Source organism: Equus caballus, chromosome 3 (assembly GCF_041296265.1).
Source record: "Equus caballus isolate H_3958 breed thoroughbred chromosome 3, TB-T2T, whole genome shotgun sequence".
NCBI lineage: Eukaryota > Metazoa > Chordata > Mammalia > Perissodactyla > Equidae > Equus > Equus caballus.
Genome location: NC_091686.1, coordinates 42,255,319 through 42,274,191, shown reverse-complemented (window position 1 = coordinate 42,274,191; position 18,873 = coordinate 42,255,319). Strand labels below are relative to the sequence as shown.

The 18,873-nt window shown below is 41.0% G+C and overlaps 1 protein-coding gene across 6 annotated transcripts in view; it reads left to right on the top strand.

Annotated features, from left to right (window-relative positions):
• The window catches only part of LOC102149709 (disks large-associated protein 5), a 69,500-nt gene that overhangs the window by 17,901 nt on the left and 32,726 nt on the right, over nucleotides 1-18,873 (top strand). For 2 of the 6 annotated variants that reach the window (XR_011437470.1, XR_011437469.1), the window contains exons 1-3: nucleotides 9,199-9,485; nucleotides 11,942-12,027; nucleotides 18,604-18,812. The gene's annotated coding sequence lies outside the window, so the exon portion shown is untranslated. Of the gene's footprint in view, nucleotides 1-8,505; nucleotides 8,608-9,198; nucleotides 9,486-11,941; nucleotides 12,028-18,603; nucleotides 18,813-18,873 lie in introns of those variants that run through there. The other 4 variants (XR_011437472.1, XR_011437473.1, XR_011437471.1 and 1 more) reach the window with 4 other exon arrangements.

Below are 18,873 nucleotides of genomic sequence, written 5' to 3'. Positions count from 1 at the left end.
GAGCCACGTCTAATATATGAAAGTAGACCATTATCTTTCTCCATAGACAAAAATAGACCCAAAATGGATCAAAGACTCGAATGTAAGACCAGAAACTATAAAACTTATGGAAGCAAATATAGGCAGTACACTCTTTGTCATCAGCCTTAAAAGGATCTTCACAAACATAGTGTCCACTCAGACAAGGGAAACAAAAGAAACAATAAACAAGTGGGACTTCATCAGACTAAAGAGCTTCTGGAAGGCAAAAGAAACCAAGATCTAAATGAGAAAACAACCCAGGAACTGAGAGAAAATATTTGCAAATCATATATACGATAAGGGATTAATCTCTGCAATATATAAAGAGCTCACACAACTGAACTATGAAAGAATAAATGACCCAATCAATAAGTGGGCAGAGGATATGAAGAGACATTTTTCCAAAGAAGATATACAGATGGTCAATAGGCAGATGACAAGGTGCTAAACATCATTAATCATCAAGCAGATACAAATCAATGCTACAGTTAGATATCATCTTATGCCTGTTAGAACAGTTACAATCACCAAGACAAAAAAATAACAAATGTTGGAAAGGTTGTGGAGAAAAGGGAACCCTCATCTACTGCTGGTGGGAACGCAAACTTGTGCAGCCACTTTGGAAAACAGTATGGAGATTTCTCAAAAAGTTAAAAATAGAATTACCATATGACCAGGCTATCCCACTACTGGGTATTTATCCAAAGATCTTGAAATCAACACTAAGAGACGTATGCACCTCTATGTTCATTGCAGCATTATTCACAATAGCCAAGATGTGGAAGCAACCCAAGTGCCCAACGACTGATGATTGGATAAAGATGATGTAGTATATATATACAATGGAATACTACTCCACCATAAAAAGCACATAATTGTCCCATTCACAACCACATTGGTGGAACTTGAGGGCATCATGTTGAGAGAAATAAGCCACACAGAGAGAGAAAAGAACATATGATTTCACTCATATGTGGAATATAAACAAACTTATGGACAAAGAGAACAATTTAGTGGTTACTGTGGCAGCAGGAGAGTGGGTACAAGGGGTGCGGTGGCACATCGATATGGTGTTTGATAAATACTTATGTACAACTGAAATTTCACAATGTTATAAACTAGTTAGACCACAATAACTTTTTTTAAACTGGTTTTTTGGAAAGTTCAGAAAAGGTGAGACAACATGAGTGACATCAGCCTCATGGTGAAATTTTCCCCCTTGTCACTCCCCTCTAAGTTACAGCCAAATGGACATGCACTGACCAACATAGGATTTCCTATACAGCAGTAGAGGATGCCTAAGAGATCCACGCGTCTATACATCTGAATGTGGGTGGACTCAACCCCCAGTAAGCAGTGGAACTAGGGGAGAAGCCCCCACCACCCTCCCTGAGTGGCAGCAATCCAGGTTGTGGATCCTCACACAGTGGCTTGCACAAGTGGTGAGGACAGCCCAGCTCACCTGACTGCCAGTGGAGCATGGATGGTGGCAGCCTGGCCTGTGTGACTGCTGGCACAGTGGAGGTGGCCTGGCCCACGCAACTGTGAGCAAACTGGGTGGGGGCAGAAGAAATAGCCCCTTTGCCCCAGCACTGGCAGGTGGAACCTGTGACCAGAGGCTTCAGGAAACACAGCAGATCTGGTGACCTAGCCCCCACTGGTGGCACCCCCCAACACCAGCTCAGCTGGAGATACATATAGTTCTCCAGGTCCCTGGCAGGGATAGTGACACCTATGAACCCAGCACCCCTGGCAGCAGTGCAACGAGCACCTTCAGACAGCCCAGGACAAGCATCACTGGTCATGCATGGGGCAGCAGCATCCAAGCCTATGGGAGCCAACAGAAAGCCAGTGGGGTCTCAGATAAACCAGCTTCTCTATACCTGGAAGACCTAGAAAAAGAACAAACAAAGCCCAACGTCAGGAGAAGGAAGGAAATAATGAAATCAGAGCAGAAATAAATGAAACAGGAAGTAGAAAAACAATAGAAAGGATCAATGAAACTAAGAAGTGGTTCTCTGAGAAGATAAACAAAATTGACAATATCTCAGCCAGATTCAGAAAAAAAGAGAGAAGACTCGAATAAATACAATCAGAAATTACAGAGCAGTAACTACAATGGACACTGCAGAAACACATTGGATTACAGAAGAATACTATGAAACACTATATGTCAACAGACTGAATAGCCTGGAAGAAATGGATAAATTCTTAGAACCATATGACCTCCGAAAACTGAATCACGAAGAAATAAAGAATCTGAATACACCAATCACAAGCAGAGATTGAAACTGTTATCAAAAGCCTCCCAAAGAAAAAGTCCAGGACCATACAGCTTCTCTGGTGAATTCTACCAAACATTCAGAGAAGATTTAATTCCTATGCTTCTCAAACTATTCTGAAAAATTGGGAGGATGGGACACTTCTGAATTCATTTTCTGAGGCAAACATTATCCTGATATGAAAACCAGACAAGGATGACACAAAAAAGGAAAATTACAGGCCAATATCAGTGATGAACATAGACGCAAAAGTACTCAACAAAATATTAGGAAATTGAATACAACAATACATTAATTGGATCATAGACCACGATCAGGTGGGATTTACTGTAGGGGTGCTGAAATGGTTCAACATTAGCATATCCATCAATGTGATGTACCACATTAACAAAATGAAGAATGAAAATCACATGATCATCTCAATAGATGGAGAGAAAACATCTGACAATTTCCAATATCCATTTATGATAAAAACTCTCAATAAAATGGGTATAGAGGGAAAGTACCTCAACATTACAAAGGCCATATAGCACCAACCCACCGCCAACATCATACGCAATGGTCAAAAAGTGAAAGCCATTCCTCTGAGAACAGGAACAAGACAAGGGTGCCCACTCTTGCCACTCTTCTTCAACATAGTACTGGAAATTTTAGCCAAACAAGTAAGGCAAGTAAAAGAAATAATAGGTATCCAAAAAGGAAAGGAAGAATTAAAACTGTCACTATTTGTGGTTGACATGATTCTATATACAGAAAACTGTAAAGAATCCAACAAAAAACTATTAGAAATAATCAACAAATACAGTAAAGCTGCAGGGTACAAAATCAACATTCAAAAATCATTTGCATTTCACTCCGTAATGGGGGCCTGCAGTTTGCCAGTTTGGATTCCGGGCATGGACCTACACACCGCTCATCTGGCCATGCTGTGGTGGCATCCCAAATAGAAGAACTAGAATGATTTACAACTAGGATATACAACTATGTACTGGGGCTTTGGGGAGAAAATAAAAGAGGAGGTTGGCAAAATACGTTATCTCAAGGCCAGTCTTCCTCACACACACAAAATCACTTGCATTCCTATACACTAATAATGGACCAGCAGAAAGAGAAGTCAAGACTATAATCCCATTTACAATTGCAACAAAAAAGAATAAAATACCTGGAATAAATTTAACCAAGGAGGTGAATGCCATATACTCCAAAAACTATGACATTAATGAAATAACTCAAAGAAGACAAAGACATGGAAAGATATTCCATTCCCATGTATTGGAAGAATAAACACAGTTAAAATGTCCATATTACCTAAATCAATCTACAGACTGATCTACAGATCAATCTACAGATTTAATGCAAACACGAATGGAATACCAATGACATTCTTCATGAAAAGAGAGAAAAGAATCTTAAAATTTATATGGAAAAACAAATGACACTGAATAGCCAAAGCAATTCTGAGGGAGGAAAAAAAAAAAACACTTGGATGTATCATACTCCCTGAACTCAAAATATACTACAAAGCTGTAGTAGTCAAAACAGCATGGTACTGGCATAAAAAACCCAGATATACAGATCAATGGAACAGAATTGAAAGCCCAGAAGTAAAACCACACATCAAGGGACAGCTAATCTTCAACAAAGCAGGCAAGAACACACAATGAAGAAAGGAAAGTCTCTTCAATTAATAGTGTTGGGAAGATTGGACAGCCACATGCAAAAGAATGAATGTAGACCATTGTCTCACGTGATACTCAAAAATTAACTCTAAATTGATTAAAGACTTGAATGTAAGACCTGAAACCATAAAACTCTTAGAAGAACATATAGGCAGTACAGATTTGACGTAGGTCTTAGTAGTATCTTTCTGAATACCATGTCTCTACAGGCAAGGGAATCAAAAAACAAAATAAAGAAATAGGACTACATCAGACTAAAGAGCTTCTGCAAGGCAAAGGAAACCATCATCAAAATGAAAAGACAACGTACCAATGGGAAGAAAATATTTGCAAATCATACATCTGACAAGGCGTTACTTTCCAAAATATATAAAGATCTCATACAACTCAATAACAAAAAAAAGAATAATCCAATCAAAAAAATGGACATAGGATACGAACAGACATTTTTCAAAGAAGATATCCAGATGGCCAATAGGCATACAAAAAGATGTTGGACATCACTAATCGTCAGGGAAATGCAAATCAAAATGACAATGAGGTATCACCTCACACCAGTCAAATGGCTATAATTACCAAGACAAAAAATAACAAATGTTGGAGGGGATGTGGAGTAAAGGGAATGCTCTTAAACTGGTGGTGGGAATGCAAACCGGTGCAGCCACTATGGAAAACAGTATGGAAATTTCTCAAAAACTTAAAAACAGAAATACTGTATGATCCAGCCATTCTGCTACTGGGTATTTATCAAAAGAACATGAAATCACTAATTCCAAAAGATATATGCACCCGTATGCTCACCACAGCATTATTCACAATAGGCAAGATATGGAAGCAACCTAGGTGCCCATCAAGGGACAACTGGATAAGAAGGTGTCGTATATATATACAATGGAATACTACTCACCCATCAAAACAGACAAACTCATCCCATGTGAGACAACATGGATGGATCTTGAGCAAAACAAGTCGGACAGAGAAAGAAATACTGTATGATTTCACTCCTATGTGGAATATAAGCAAACACATAGATGAGACTAGATTAGTGGTTACCAGAAGAAAAAGGGATGAGGGAGGATGAAATGGTAAAGCCACATATGTATGGTGATGGATAAAAACTGAATTATTGGTGATGAACACAGTGCAGTCTAAAGAGAAACTGAAATATTATGATAGACACTTGAAATGTATACAAGGTTGAAAGCCAATATGACCCAATAAAATAATTATATATATATATAAATACATATATATACATATATATATTTAAATACAGTGACCACTAAAAATAGGCACATATAGAAAAAGCAAGTTAAAATGGAATTTTAAATAAATATTATTAACCCCAAAGAAGAAAAAAAGAGAAAGGGGAACAAAAGCCAAATGGAAAAAAAGAAAACATACAGTAAAATGGATGACCTGAATCTAACTGTCAATTATTAGATTAAATGTAAAAGGATAAAATTCTCCAATTGAAACTTAGAGTTTGTCATAACAGATAGAAAAACAGGATTTAAAAAGAAACAAAAGAATATCTTAAATACTCAAAATCTTTGTTAAATTTTATCATACATAGTTTCCTTATTTTGACAAATATTTTGAATGGCTGCATAGCACTCTAACTTATGGTTATAATAGAATTAATCATGTTTAGGTGATTATGATTTTATACATTAAGTTTGACAACATATCTAAGGTCTTTTACTGTCACAGAACTATACACTGAAAAGTGGTTAAAATGGCAAATGTAATGCCATGTATACTTTCCAAAATAAAGTAAAAGAATGATGTGCTTATCTACCACATGGACGAACTTTGAAAACCTCATGCCAAGTGAGAGGAGCTAGACATAAAAGGACACATATTGCATGATTCCATGTAGACTGAATTTCAAGACTCAGCAAATCCATGGAGACAGAAGACAGGTTAGTGGTTTCCAGAGTATGGGAGGACCAGGGATAGGAAGTGACAGCTAACAAGGACAGGGTTTCTTACTAAGGTGATAAAATGTTTTGGAATTAGATAGTGGTACTGATTTGTACAACCTTGTGACTATAGTAAAATGTTTTCTTTTGAGTACATTTTTACAAGGTGAGTTTTGGGGCTGGCCCAGTGGCATAGCGGTCAAGTTCAGCACACTTTGCTTTGTTGGCCCAGGTTCACAGGTTTGGATCCCAGGCATGGTCCTACGCCACTCAACAAGTCATGCTGTGGTGGCATCCCACATACACAATAGAGGAAGATGGGCACAGATGTTTTCTCAGGGCCACTCTTCCTCAAGCAAAAAGAGGAAGGCTGGCAACAGGTGTTAGCTCAGGGCCAATCTTCCTCACCCAAAAAAAGAAAAGAAAACAGTGAATTTTATGATCATGAATCTATCTCAACTTAAAAAGTAACGTAAAAATTTACAACATAAATTCCTTACCATCATGGTGCTCTCATAGGTCATCAGAGTTTGATCACAACCCGACAGTGGTGACTGCAGTCAGAATGACATCACTGCCTTATAAAACACCAAGTCACATTATCTGAATCTCCCTAGTGGCCTTCGATGCATCTATTCCTATTCAGGGTTTACTTTACTTACCAGAAGGAACGTAAAAGTGTCAACTATGTCATTTGAATCTTTTTATCACCCCGAATACTAAGATGGCATGGTCTGGAATATCATAAGCACTTACTAAAAATCTGATTATTCTACCCCAAATTCTAGTTCTAGACATTTCTTAAGAAAATACTGAGATAAAGAAATGCATGTACGAGTATGTTCAATACTTAGTTTTTGACACCCCAAAACCAGAAACACAAAACTCTAACAGGGAACAGGTTAATTAATTTGGTTCTGCTACATGATGGCAGGTACAGCATTATTAATCAGGATGATACTGGTCCAAGTGTAAAATATGCACCCGTAACTGGGGAACGATATCCAGTTGAAACTTAAGACATAGATTCTGTTCTCAGATTTTCTAAAAGTAACTGCTCTTAGAGTTCATGACATTTTAATGTCTTGACTTTTTCATCAGTAAAACTAAGAGTATGAAGATCACCTACTAAGCATGAATATCTTGGAGAAGTATAATCTACATAAAAACTTAATAATATGTTGTAATCCTATATAAATATGTTAGATATTTTTACTGAAGAACATTGCATGTCCTCTAATTCGGTATTATAAAAGAAAATTATTCTTAGATTAAAATTGTGCTTATCAGCCCTGCTCTGATAATGCTCACAAAACAAAGGGAAAAAAAATCAGGACTTTTGCTTGAGAATGCATTTTTAATTCATAAATCAAGAGCTTCTAGAAAAGAGGAGGAGGAAATTTCCCTCCCACCGAAATGCAGCAGAATCAAAGAGACATTTGTGAATCACAACCTGCCCAAAGAAGCTGATGTGATCAAGCGTCTCATAAGTGAGAACATCAGTAAGACTCTCAGTGCCCTGAAGCAGCAAAGAAAGACGTGGGGAAATAAAATGATTCCTTATTTTCTTCTATTTCAATCAGTATTTGGAAATGTTTTTAGGAAGACAACTAAAAATCAGATATTATTGCAAAGTTTTGTTAAGTTTTTCTTATATCAATAAGTTAAAATCAATGATTTTATGAAAAAAAAACTATCCTCAATGTTGACTTTTGTGTGTAAAACAATTCTTTCCCCTCCCCAAGGTTCTTCTTTTGGGGATGGCAGGACTGGGGAGGAAGTCACGAGGCACCAGGCTTTTCTTGGGGCACAGAATGACTTCCTTACACGACACTCTCCAGGTCCACACCCGCCCTGCTCATACACATAAACAGATGGCAGGAGGACAGAGCCTGGACTACGGGAATAGGTTTACAGCACGTTCCTGGGGTCAGAGGTCTGGGAACCCCCAGGCTCTGAGACAGTAGCCGCCCCTCAGAGCTCCCAAGTAGAGAACTTTCCAGGCTTTCCCAAACTAACCTCGGTGCCCCCTGGCTGGAAATCTCCCTTTAGGGCTCAATATCCTACTTCCCTCTTGCAGCCAAGCAGCTGTGAGGAGAGAAGAGGAGGAACACCAGGGAACCCAGAGCCACCAGACAGTGACGCCACAGAGCCACAGCCATCACACCCGCACAGGTGAAGGACATGCACCAAATCCCCGTCACCCCAGCACAGCCACGCACCTGTCACAGCCTCGCAGCCACACCCACGGGACGGAGGCGCATCCCACCGCTCACTCGCGTCTCTCACACACACCCCGCCACACGCTGCCCGTCTGTCCCCACCGACACACACCGTCCTCTGCCGTTCAGGCCCGAGAGTCCCGTGAGGACTGGCGTCCCTACTACCGGCCTCCACGCTGTGAGCGCTTCCGCCGCCACCCCTCCTGGTTCACGTCGGGCTCCGAATTGACTCGCTTCACAGGATTCCCGCATCCTGTGCTAACACATCCACAAATGAGCTCCACTCACCTTGCGAAGAGGGAGAACCGCGCGAAAACGGAATGGAAGCCGAAGATCTGGCGTGACCGCTGCCCTCTGGGAAGTGTCGCTCCAACCTGAATATCTCTGGGCGCGGCGGCTCGTCCGAAAGGCCGCCGAAGCGCGGAAGTCCCGGTGGAACGGCAGCGCGAGAACCGCCCGGAGCCCGGCCCGAGCGCAGGTCTCTCCGCCAGGAGCGCGACGCGAGGGCGCGTGCGCGGGCACGGACCCTGCGCGGAGGCCGCTGGTGCGCGTGCTCGGTCCAGAGGCGGCGCTGCGCCCAGGAGGCCGAGCAGGGCGGCCCGGCGCCGGCTCTGAGCATCAGGCCTGTGCGCGCAGAGCCGCGCGGGAGGGTCGGCGGGGCGCCCCGGGGCGAGAGCGCTCGGCGGGTGTGAGCTCTGAGGGCAGGGCCCCGAGCGAGTCCCCTCAGGCGGCTGCAGCCTGGCGACAGCATATGGGGCAAGTAACTCCTGATCCCGCCAGGATGGGCTGGATTATTCAGTGTCTGTTAGCTGCGTTTAAAGGGTGTGCAAGAGTGAAGTAATACATATTTACTTAATTCTCTAGGATAAGCTATAATAGTCAAAATGGAATGGATAATTATTTGTAGAAGTTCTGTGGTGAAAATTATGTAGATATTTTGTAATATTGATTCAGGGACAGATTTTCCAAGCATGCCCAAAGAGAGGAATGTTATTAAAATTTTAAGAGTTGACTAGATAATTATTTGTAATCATCCTAATCACTTGAATGCAAATCAATTAATAAAAGTTAATCCTAGACAAAGATTTGATAGACTTATTTTTAAAAAATATAATGAGCACACTGATAGTAATCTTAATTCCATCTTTTCTCAATAAGATAGGTGTCAGTAGTCTAAGTGGAAAGGGAATGGTGAACTACCATAGGACCCAGCTATGCCACTACTGGGTATCTCTTCAAAGAGCTTGAAGTCAGCAACTCCAAAAGTCCTGTGCACCCCAATGTTTATTGCAGCATTATTTACAATAGCCAAGACATGGAAACAACCTAAGTGCTTCCATGGATAAAGAAGTTGTGGTATGTATATGCAATGGAATACTACTCAGCCATAAAACAGAACAAAATCGTCCCATTTGCAACAACATGGATGGAGCTTGAGGGAATTATGTTAAGTGAAATAAGCCAGATAGAGAAGGACAATCTCTGTATGACTCCACTCCTATGAGGAATTTAAACATGTGGACAAAGAGAACAGATTAGTGGCTACCAGGGGAAAGGGGAAGGGGGGGTGGGCACAAAGGGTGAAGGGGTGCACCTACAAAACGACTGACAGACAATGATGTACAAATGAAATTTCACAAGACTGTAACCCATCAACTCAAAAATTTTAAAAAATAATTTAAAAAAATTAAATAAATAAATAAATAAGACTATTTTAACACACTGCCTCCTCAATATTTATGACATATTTGATAAAGAATTCACACATTAAAATATGCCTATGGGCACTAGGCCTTTACTTTAAAAATTCACTATTAAATTCCTTCCCGTATTAGGAAGACCTGCTAAAAAATCCACACCGAAAAACAAACCCCCTTAGCTTTATACAGATAAACAAATAATTTAGCCAAAAAGAAATACTTGGGAAACGACTGGAAGGAAACACTAACAAAACTTAGCAAGAGTGACAAGGCAATGGTAATGAGCACGCCGTCTTTCAAAAGAAGAAATCATTCAAAATATTTCTTTATCAGAGTCACAAAAACAATCATGTCCTCTGGTACAGTAAAACCACTTTAAAGATATATTCCAGCACCCTGCTCAATTCCATCCCATTTCCTGCATATATTCTCTATCAGCGCACATCACACTATATATATATATATATATATATTCCAGCACCCTGCTCCATTCCATCCCATTTCCTGCGTATATTCTCTACCAGTGCACATCACACACTATATATGTATATATTCCAGCACCCTGCTCCATTCCATCCCATTTCCTGCATATATTCTCTATCAGTGCACATCACACTATATGTATATATTCCAGCACCCTGCTCCATTCCATCCTATTTCCTGCATATATTCTCTACCAGTGCACACCACACTATATATATATATTCCAACACCCTGCTCCATTCCATCCCATTTCCTGCATATATGCTCTATCAGTGCACATCACACTATATATATATATTCCAGCACCCTGCTCCATTCCATCCCATTTCCTGCATATATTCTCTATCAGTGCACATCACACTATATGTTTATTCCTGAGATCTAAACTTCGCGTACAAAATACACATCATCCTGAATAAGAGAGAGTGCAAGACGGCACAGTCAAGCACACAGACTCAGCACCCTCTTCACAGTCTACTTTCCTTCAGAAGGTGGGCAAGTTCCTTGACCTCCAGATCTCGTTTTTCTCCTCTGCCAATATTTATTCATCCACTGCATCCTAGTTACTGTCCAAAGAAATTTATCAGCAGTTCTCTATATTTTAGATACCAGACTTCCCTCTGACATACTAATGGCAAGCATTACCCCATTCCATTGACTTTCTTTTTATCTTTGTTTTCTTTGGTGTAAATGTTTCTTATTTCCATATATATAGGATTTGAATTTTTCTTTTTTGCCACCAATAATTTCCTTTAATGTTTCTATAATTTCTATGTTACTCAGTAATTCCCCTGTCTGGGATTGTATCCTAAGAAATTATCAGAGACTTGGACACACTGAAGGGGATCACACTTATGTGGAGATGGCAGTGGTGGGGAAGGACAGAAAGGGGTGGAAATGTATAAATTTTGCATTGTTTGACAGACATTTTTACTTCTTTCAGTTTTTAAAAGAGTGCCATTCCTGTCTTCCATTGTAAAGACCAGGGAAATAAAAACCTAATGTTGAGATATAAAAGAGAAGCTTGAACAAAAATTGACATTTTAAAAGATGTTAATTGAAGGATTATGTATAATAGGAAAATTAGAAATACCTTAAATAGCTAATACGAAGAGAGTGATTAATTTGTAATATATAGCATATATAAAACATAAAAAATATACAGCAATTAATTAAAACATTTTCTTTTCAAGAAAGATGTGGGTTTTTAATAACTGAAAATTTAACATTTAATTAGATCATCAGGGACATAATTAGATTGAGCTATTTGCAGGAATTTTTAAACTATATGTTTTGTATAAAAACCATTATTACAATGCTGGAGGAAATGAAAACACAAGAAAGGTTGATGTGATCTTGCCAGATCACCCAGCTCCTCCCAGGCTTTGTCAATATGTGTGTGTGACTTGTAAATAATTGTAGTCTGTCAACTCTGTATTTATACATTTTCAGAGGTGATTTTGGAGATGTGTGCTTAAATTTTACAGAGATTTTTTTAAAGTGTTTTGAATCATATTTTATGAGTTCTAAAGCACCATAAAAGAAAAATATTTGTCACCTTATATAAAACATCTACATAATAAAAACGCCAATCAACATATTTATTGTATTTCTGCTATGTTTTCTCAGACAGTTACTGAGGGAAGAATCATCAACAGCTTTTACTTATTGGTGGAAGAAAGCAGCAATAAGTGGATGAAGAAAGAAAAGTTTGAGTGAGTTCTACTTTCTTTAAGTCTCCAAATGGACACTTAAGGGGGAAAATGCTGATTCAGAGCAATGGCTGACAGTGTTCTGGATTAAGTGAGAGCCTATTCATCCTTTAGACATGTAAGACTGATTGGGAAACAGCTCTATATTTGTATTCTAGAAAGACTCCACCAGTTTATACTTGTGGCCAACTAATGTTAAATTTTGTCATTCTTACTAATTTTTTATAGCAATACCTCTTGCTCTTGATGTCTCAATACTTTACCTAAAAATGCTCATAATTTCTAATGGTAGATCCAGGGATATTGTTATTATTGTTGTTGTCATTATCAGTATTTTAAAGTACCATTTATTGAAAATCTATTATTTGCCAGGTACTGTAATACAATTTATCTTAAAACTCCATGGAGAAGAGATTGTTATCAAACTGAGGTTTATGAAGGATTACGCCTCTTGCCCAAGGCCATATATGGCCTTCAACCTTTGGATTTAAAACAGTGGCAGGGTAGAGATTAAAACCCAAGTCAAAGCCCACACTCTTTGCCACTATCCTGTACTCATCTCGGGCCCCTGCTAATCCAAGGCTTGGTTTACATGGACTCTGGAGCCATTAGGACTTAAAAGTGTATTAGACACACAAAGTGAGAACATCTTTATTTATTTATTTATTTATTTATTTATTTATTTATTTATTTTTTGCAGGGGAAGATTTGCCCTAAGCTAGCGTCTGTTGCCAATCTTCCTCATTTTTTCTTCGTTTTTTCCTCCCAAAGTCCCCAGTACATAGTTGTGTATAGTTGTAAGTTCTTCTGGTTCTTCTAAGTGTGCCAGCACCATAGCATGGCTACTGACAAATGAGTCGTCTGGTTCTGTGCCCGGGAACTGAACCCAGGCTGCTGAAGTGGAGCACGCTGAACTTGAACTGCTAGGACATCAGGCTGGCTCTAGAGAGCATCTTTAAAACTGGGGAAAACAGAACAGGTTTTTGAAATGGAGAATCCTTTAATTGTAATTCTTTCCTCCTTTAATTCCAGTGGAGAATTTAGAGCCCCATTATCTTCCTTTCAGCTTTAACTGTTACAGGCAAATAGATTCATTAAGTAATGAAGTCCGGTTCTCCACCCAAGCCCTGCTCCCTGCCTTGCCAGGAACGGGGCTGGTGGAGTACACAGGGGCGCCCGCAGGATTTGAGCCTCATTCTAACTTTTCCCTTTTGTGGTCAGCTCACAGTAACTACCAGGTTTTGAAGTCCTTACTGTATTCCAGCTGCTATGCTATGATCTTTAGGTAGGATATTTCATTTCATTCTCACAACAACCTTATGTCTACGCAAAATAACCCATAACCAGTCTATAGGTTAGAGAGATAAGCTGAGTTTTACTTGAGCCAAGTTGAGGATTATTACCTGGGAAGGCAGTTTCCACAAAGGAAGAAAATGTTCCAGAGAAGCATGGTTTTCAGTACAGTTTTATAGCTTTTTAGAACAAAGAACATACCTTAAACATGCCCAGGATACATACTCATCAAAGTTTCAAAGAGGTATTCAGTTAAAAATTAGCAGGTCAACCTGACCCTGATGTCCAGGAAAGGGAAGTTATCTTCAGAGTGCTGATATGGGTGTTACTAATAGGGAATTACTGACACTGGATACTGGCTGAGACTGGCATTGTAGGAGGGGACGTATGCATTCTTGTAAGAGAATGCATTCTTTAACAGTTAAAGCAGATGTACAATGTGTGTTTGATAGGCAGTAAGTCAAGCTTCCTTAGTTCAAGCCAAATCAGTTTTGAACCAGAATGGCTACCCCATATACACAATATGTGAAAATCTCATATCACTTATGAAGTAGGTGTTGATATGACTCACATCAATGAAGTCTGAGAACAGAAATTGAGCAGCTCCAGAACTAGAGCCCTAGGTGGTCAGACTCTAAAACTAATCTCCGCTCTACATTATAAATTTTTCTTGAATCAATAATGATTTCTCTTGCTCCTATTTGGTAATCCAATTTCAAGATTTCAAGACTCCATCTCAAGATGTCTACAGATAAAGCCCATCAGATGGAGACCACCAAGAACACCTGAAGCTGGGTACCTGAGGGTTACTGTAAACATTCGATTCTTTTGACCTTGTTCCCGACACAGATGTAGGTGAAAGGAAATTAATCTTGTCAATTTGCTGCTTTTTTTGTTTAACTTGAGTGGTGACTCAAGGGTAACAAGGATTTATAAGCTTATTTTGCAGAAGAAAAAGAATGCCTTCATTGTTGTTACTTTTAATTTTATTATTATTATTTTGGTGAGGAAGATTGTCCCTGAGCTAACATCTGTGCCAGTCTTCCTCTATTTTGTATATGGGGCACCGCCACAGCATGGCTTGATGAGTGGCTTACAGCTCCGTGCTCATGACCTGAACCCATGAACCCGGGGCTGCTGAAGTGGAGCATATGAACCTAACTGCCACACCACCAGTGCAGCCCCAAGAATGCCTTCAATGAAGTTACAATCACCAGATAAACAGCCCCCAGCTGCCCTTGATACCCAGAAGTCAAATTGCCCAAGGGCTTATCTGGAGCGAAAGGAACATCACGGATTTCCCCTTTGTTTCTTTGAAACTCCTCCTGCCAACCCCCTTAGCTTATGAAATCCCCCACCTTCCTCTCTTGTGAAGGTAGTTTTGAGAGAACCTGTTTTCCTCCCCCTTGTTTTGGCCAATTTGAATAAATCTTTCTCTGCCTCCAGGCACGCATGTCTCTGTGTTCGGCTTACTGTACATCAGACACGCGAATTTGAGATTAAGAGGTTTGGTATCACAAGTTGCAGTTAAGCAAAGTTTGGTTTATTTACTTGCTGCTGCAAGGGAGAACATGAAGCCTCTCAGGGGAACCCTGGGGAGTCTGGGCACAGCGACCTGGGAGGGGCTCACCTCAGGGTGTAGGCCCTGCTGGGTGATTCTGGGGAGGGACCCAGGAAGCAGGGATCAGCTCTGGATTGTCTCTGTCATGGGTCAGGGTTCATTTGGTCAAGTTGCTTAATTCTTTTGTTGACTCGTCTTTATATCATTGCTGAATTGTGTCTGTTTGGTCAATCAGCGCTGAGAGAGGTATGTTGAATCACTCACGATAATGGCAGATTCATCCATTTTTTCTCTGTAGTTCTGTAAATTTTTGCTTCATCAATTGTGAGCCTACTTTATTAGATCCATACATGTTTCAAATTGCTCTAGCTTGGTGAATAGAATCTTCTATCATTGCACCATGACCCTCTCCATTCCTAACAATGTGCCATCTTTCTTTTGGAAAACTGCTTGGCAATTTCCTATAAGGTTAAGCATACCCAGAATGACCCAGAAATACCACATCTATGTTTCCCCAAGAGAAATAAAACATGCCCACAAAAAAGACTTGTACAAGAATGTTTATAGCAACTGTTGACCTTAAACAGACAGCCAGTTATTTCTCCGGCAAAAATGGGTTTACGGGGAACCAAGAAAGAATTGCAATTCAAAGTCTGAAACCACGGCGAGCCAGGTGCAAGTCGCTAGCAGCATGGAGGAGAAACTCTATTCTGGGCGGAAGAGGAAGTTGGGAGGGCCATTGTAAACAAGGAGTCCAGAGGTGTAGCAGCATTTCACTAGCTGAGTTGTGATAGTCTCTCATTGGCTGAGCTTCTTGGTCAAGAAGAAGTCTGTCTTCTTCCTGTTGGGCTCTGCTAGGAGGTAGGGTGTGAAAGCTCCGCCTCTGGATCCCAAGACTCCAATTTAGTGAGGTTTCTATTTATTAATTTCCACACAACTTTATTCATAATAGCCAAAAATGGAAATAATCCAGATGTCCAGCAATGGGTGAATGGATAGACAAAGTATTCGATGGAATACCTTTCAGCAATAAAAACCAACTCCTGATCACGCAACAGTAGGGATGGATCTGGAAAGCATGGTTAGAGAAAGAAGGGCCACCTGGGAGAGGACTACCCCCTTTATGTGTGTGGTGATGGAAATCAGAGCAGAGGTTGGCTGCCTAACAGTGGGCGCCTGGAAAGGGGATGAGGGAACTCTCAGTGATGGAAATGCTGTTTCCCGATTGGGTGGTGCTTACACAGCTGTTTACGTTTAGCAAAACTCATGAAATCGCACACTAAAAGATCAATCCTTTCCACGGTATTTAAATTTTACCTCAATAAAAACCGGATTAAAAAAAAAAAGCCTGGCGATGTTGGAAAGTAACGCTAAGCCATGTAAGGAGAATTCTGGGGTAGTAAACCCTTTTTAAAAAATATTAAGTGAAGAAAACGTTCCAATAAGTTGTGCTGGATTTGTGTGACTAAACAAGGACATTAAAAGCCCTGCAAACACTGAGTCCCTTCTGCTCCGAGGAGCGCTTTCATCTTTCCTCGGATGCTGGCGCCCTGGAGCTCCAGGCGGTTTACGGACCGCACCGCCTCACCAGCGCCCCGTCCCCGATCCTCAGCCATAATCGCGTCGGACGCGCCCATCCTTTGAACAGTCCGTTCACCTTTCAATCAATTCGAATAGCGCAGGGACGGACGAAATCGCAAGCCTCGTCAAAAAAAGAAGGGGCGGGCCCCTTTCCCCGCGGGGTTGCTCAAAGGCCCTCCAATCAGAGGCTGGATGTGGGAAGTTCGGATTCTGGGCGGCTCAGGTGTAGGCGGCACTGCTCCGAGGCGGCGGCAGCGGCGGCTCTCCAGATACGGAGCGTTTCTTTCCTTTTGGTTTGACTGAGGTTTCACGCTACAGGCTGCCTCAGGGAGGTGGGTGCTGGGAGCTGGAGGAAGGGCGCTGGCTCGCCTCCTCCTAGAAGGTCTGGAAGGGTCTGAGGTGGGCGGCGGCGAGCTGGACTCCTCTCGGGGGAGGCTCCTCTAGGACCAGTTACCTGTCCTTCCCGCAGCCGATGGCTCCGTCCTCCAGAAGAGTAAATATTCGTTGCCATAATCTATGTAGCTGTCAGCGTTTCACCACTGGGCCGTGATTGGCCTCTGGGGCGGGACGATGCTTAGCATCCTTGGTCCCGACCCTCAATTCCATTAGCTGCTCCCAGAGCCAGCGACATCTAAAACCGCCCTGGTTGGGAACCTCTAGGCAAGCAAGATGAAGGCATTCTAGACTTTCAAGCTGGAAGAAACTCCACTCAGCCAAGAGGGGAACTTGGATGTCCTGTATGTGAAGAGCTAGGCTGCAGGGCTTGAGATCCCAGCTCCAGCGCCTGTTGGCTGTGCTAGCGCGGGCAGTTCTCTCCCTCACCTGTGCGATAGCGATGATACTAACCACCTGTGCTGGTTTAGGTGACAAACACGCCTTTACTATTAACTCGAGCTTTTGCATGCAGGCTGTCTCTCTTTGTGGTGTATAGTGCTACGCTGTATTTTAAAGTAACTAATGGTTTATTGTTTCTTTAACATTTAGCACATTAATACTTCCAGGAGGTGGGAAGTCAAATAGTAGAGGAGCATGCTTACTGAAAAGTGGAGTCCTTTGTCACTTCCCCTGGGCTCTTACAGGAGAGTGTTATTAGCATCCAGGTCAGAAGAATTCTCATTTTTTGTATACTCTGTTGATTGTAACATTTTAATGGGTTGCATTCATTTCTTGTGCAGATTGTTCTTTGATCTGGAGTTTTCTAGTGGACTGTCTCAGTTGTTCTTGTTGTTGAAGAGTCTAGTGTGCTTGGAACTTTTCTATCTTCCTATTGGCAGACCGTCCCCTTTTTCTTTCTTTCTTTCTTTTTCTTTTAAGCCAGCAACGCTTCTGGAGAATCAGTCGTCTTTCTCCCGTTGGGCTTGGTTGTTTTCTATACCAGCTGCATAGGAGACTCCCTTAGACTTTCCACTTTCCTTTATTCTTTTCCTCATTTGAATGAAGGATTTCCTGGAACACATGGCATCCTGTTTCTTGTCCTTCTCCCTTGTTTGGCTTGAACACACTCTCAAGAATCTTTCTAAGAAAAGAGTATGTGCCAGCTAAACAATGTGATTTCTTACATGGCCGAAAATAATTTCATTATGCCCTCAAATGGCAAACTGCATGGCTATCCTTCTGTGTGACCATGGTAATTCTTCTAAAAACCCATCTTTTGCTCAATCTTGTATATCCAACTGCCTGCTTATCATCCCTGTCTGTCTAATAGGCATCTTGTGTGTTTGGTTTGTTTTGTTTTGTGGCTTGAGAAAAAATGCCAGGCTGCCTGCCTTCATCACAGGGAAAGGTTAGGAAACGATTCTGTATACTGTCCTTCGCTTACTCTCCCTATCCTCTCCTTTCCTTCACACTTGTCACTTTGTAATGCTGTGCGGTAAGCCTAGAGCCTCTTGTTTATGTTATGGCCCATAGCTTCCTGGGCTTCACTTCATCTGTCAAGCAAGGCCCTATGTAGAACCCCAAAATAGACTGTACTATCTTCTGATAACTTTCTTCCCACTTTGCATTGTCACATATTTATTCCATTTTGTACTGAAAAATTTTTATTTCAGAATGCTCTGAGTTGGGGCAGGAGGTGAACTGGAATCTTATTTTTTTAAATAATATGAAAACCTATATAAATTGTCTACCTTTCTTTTGCCTGGCAGGATGGCTGCATCACATTTTGCCAGTCAACTGAGAAAGGATTTAAATATTGAGATGATTAGAGCTAAAATTGCTGAGGAGAGATTTCTCTCTCAGTAAGCAGATACAATAAATATGAATGAAAATGACACTCCAACGTTGGAAGGTAGAAATCTTGAATTGGAGGAGGCATCTCAAGAGCCTATTCCAGAAGAGATGCGTGTGAGGCAAAGTAAGTAAAGAGCTATTGTAGTTTTAACTGCTTTGAAGAGGGGAAAAAAGTTGGTTTAATA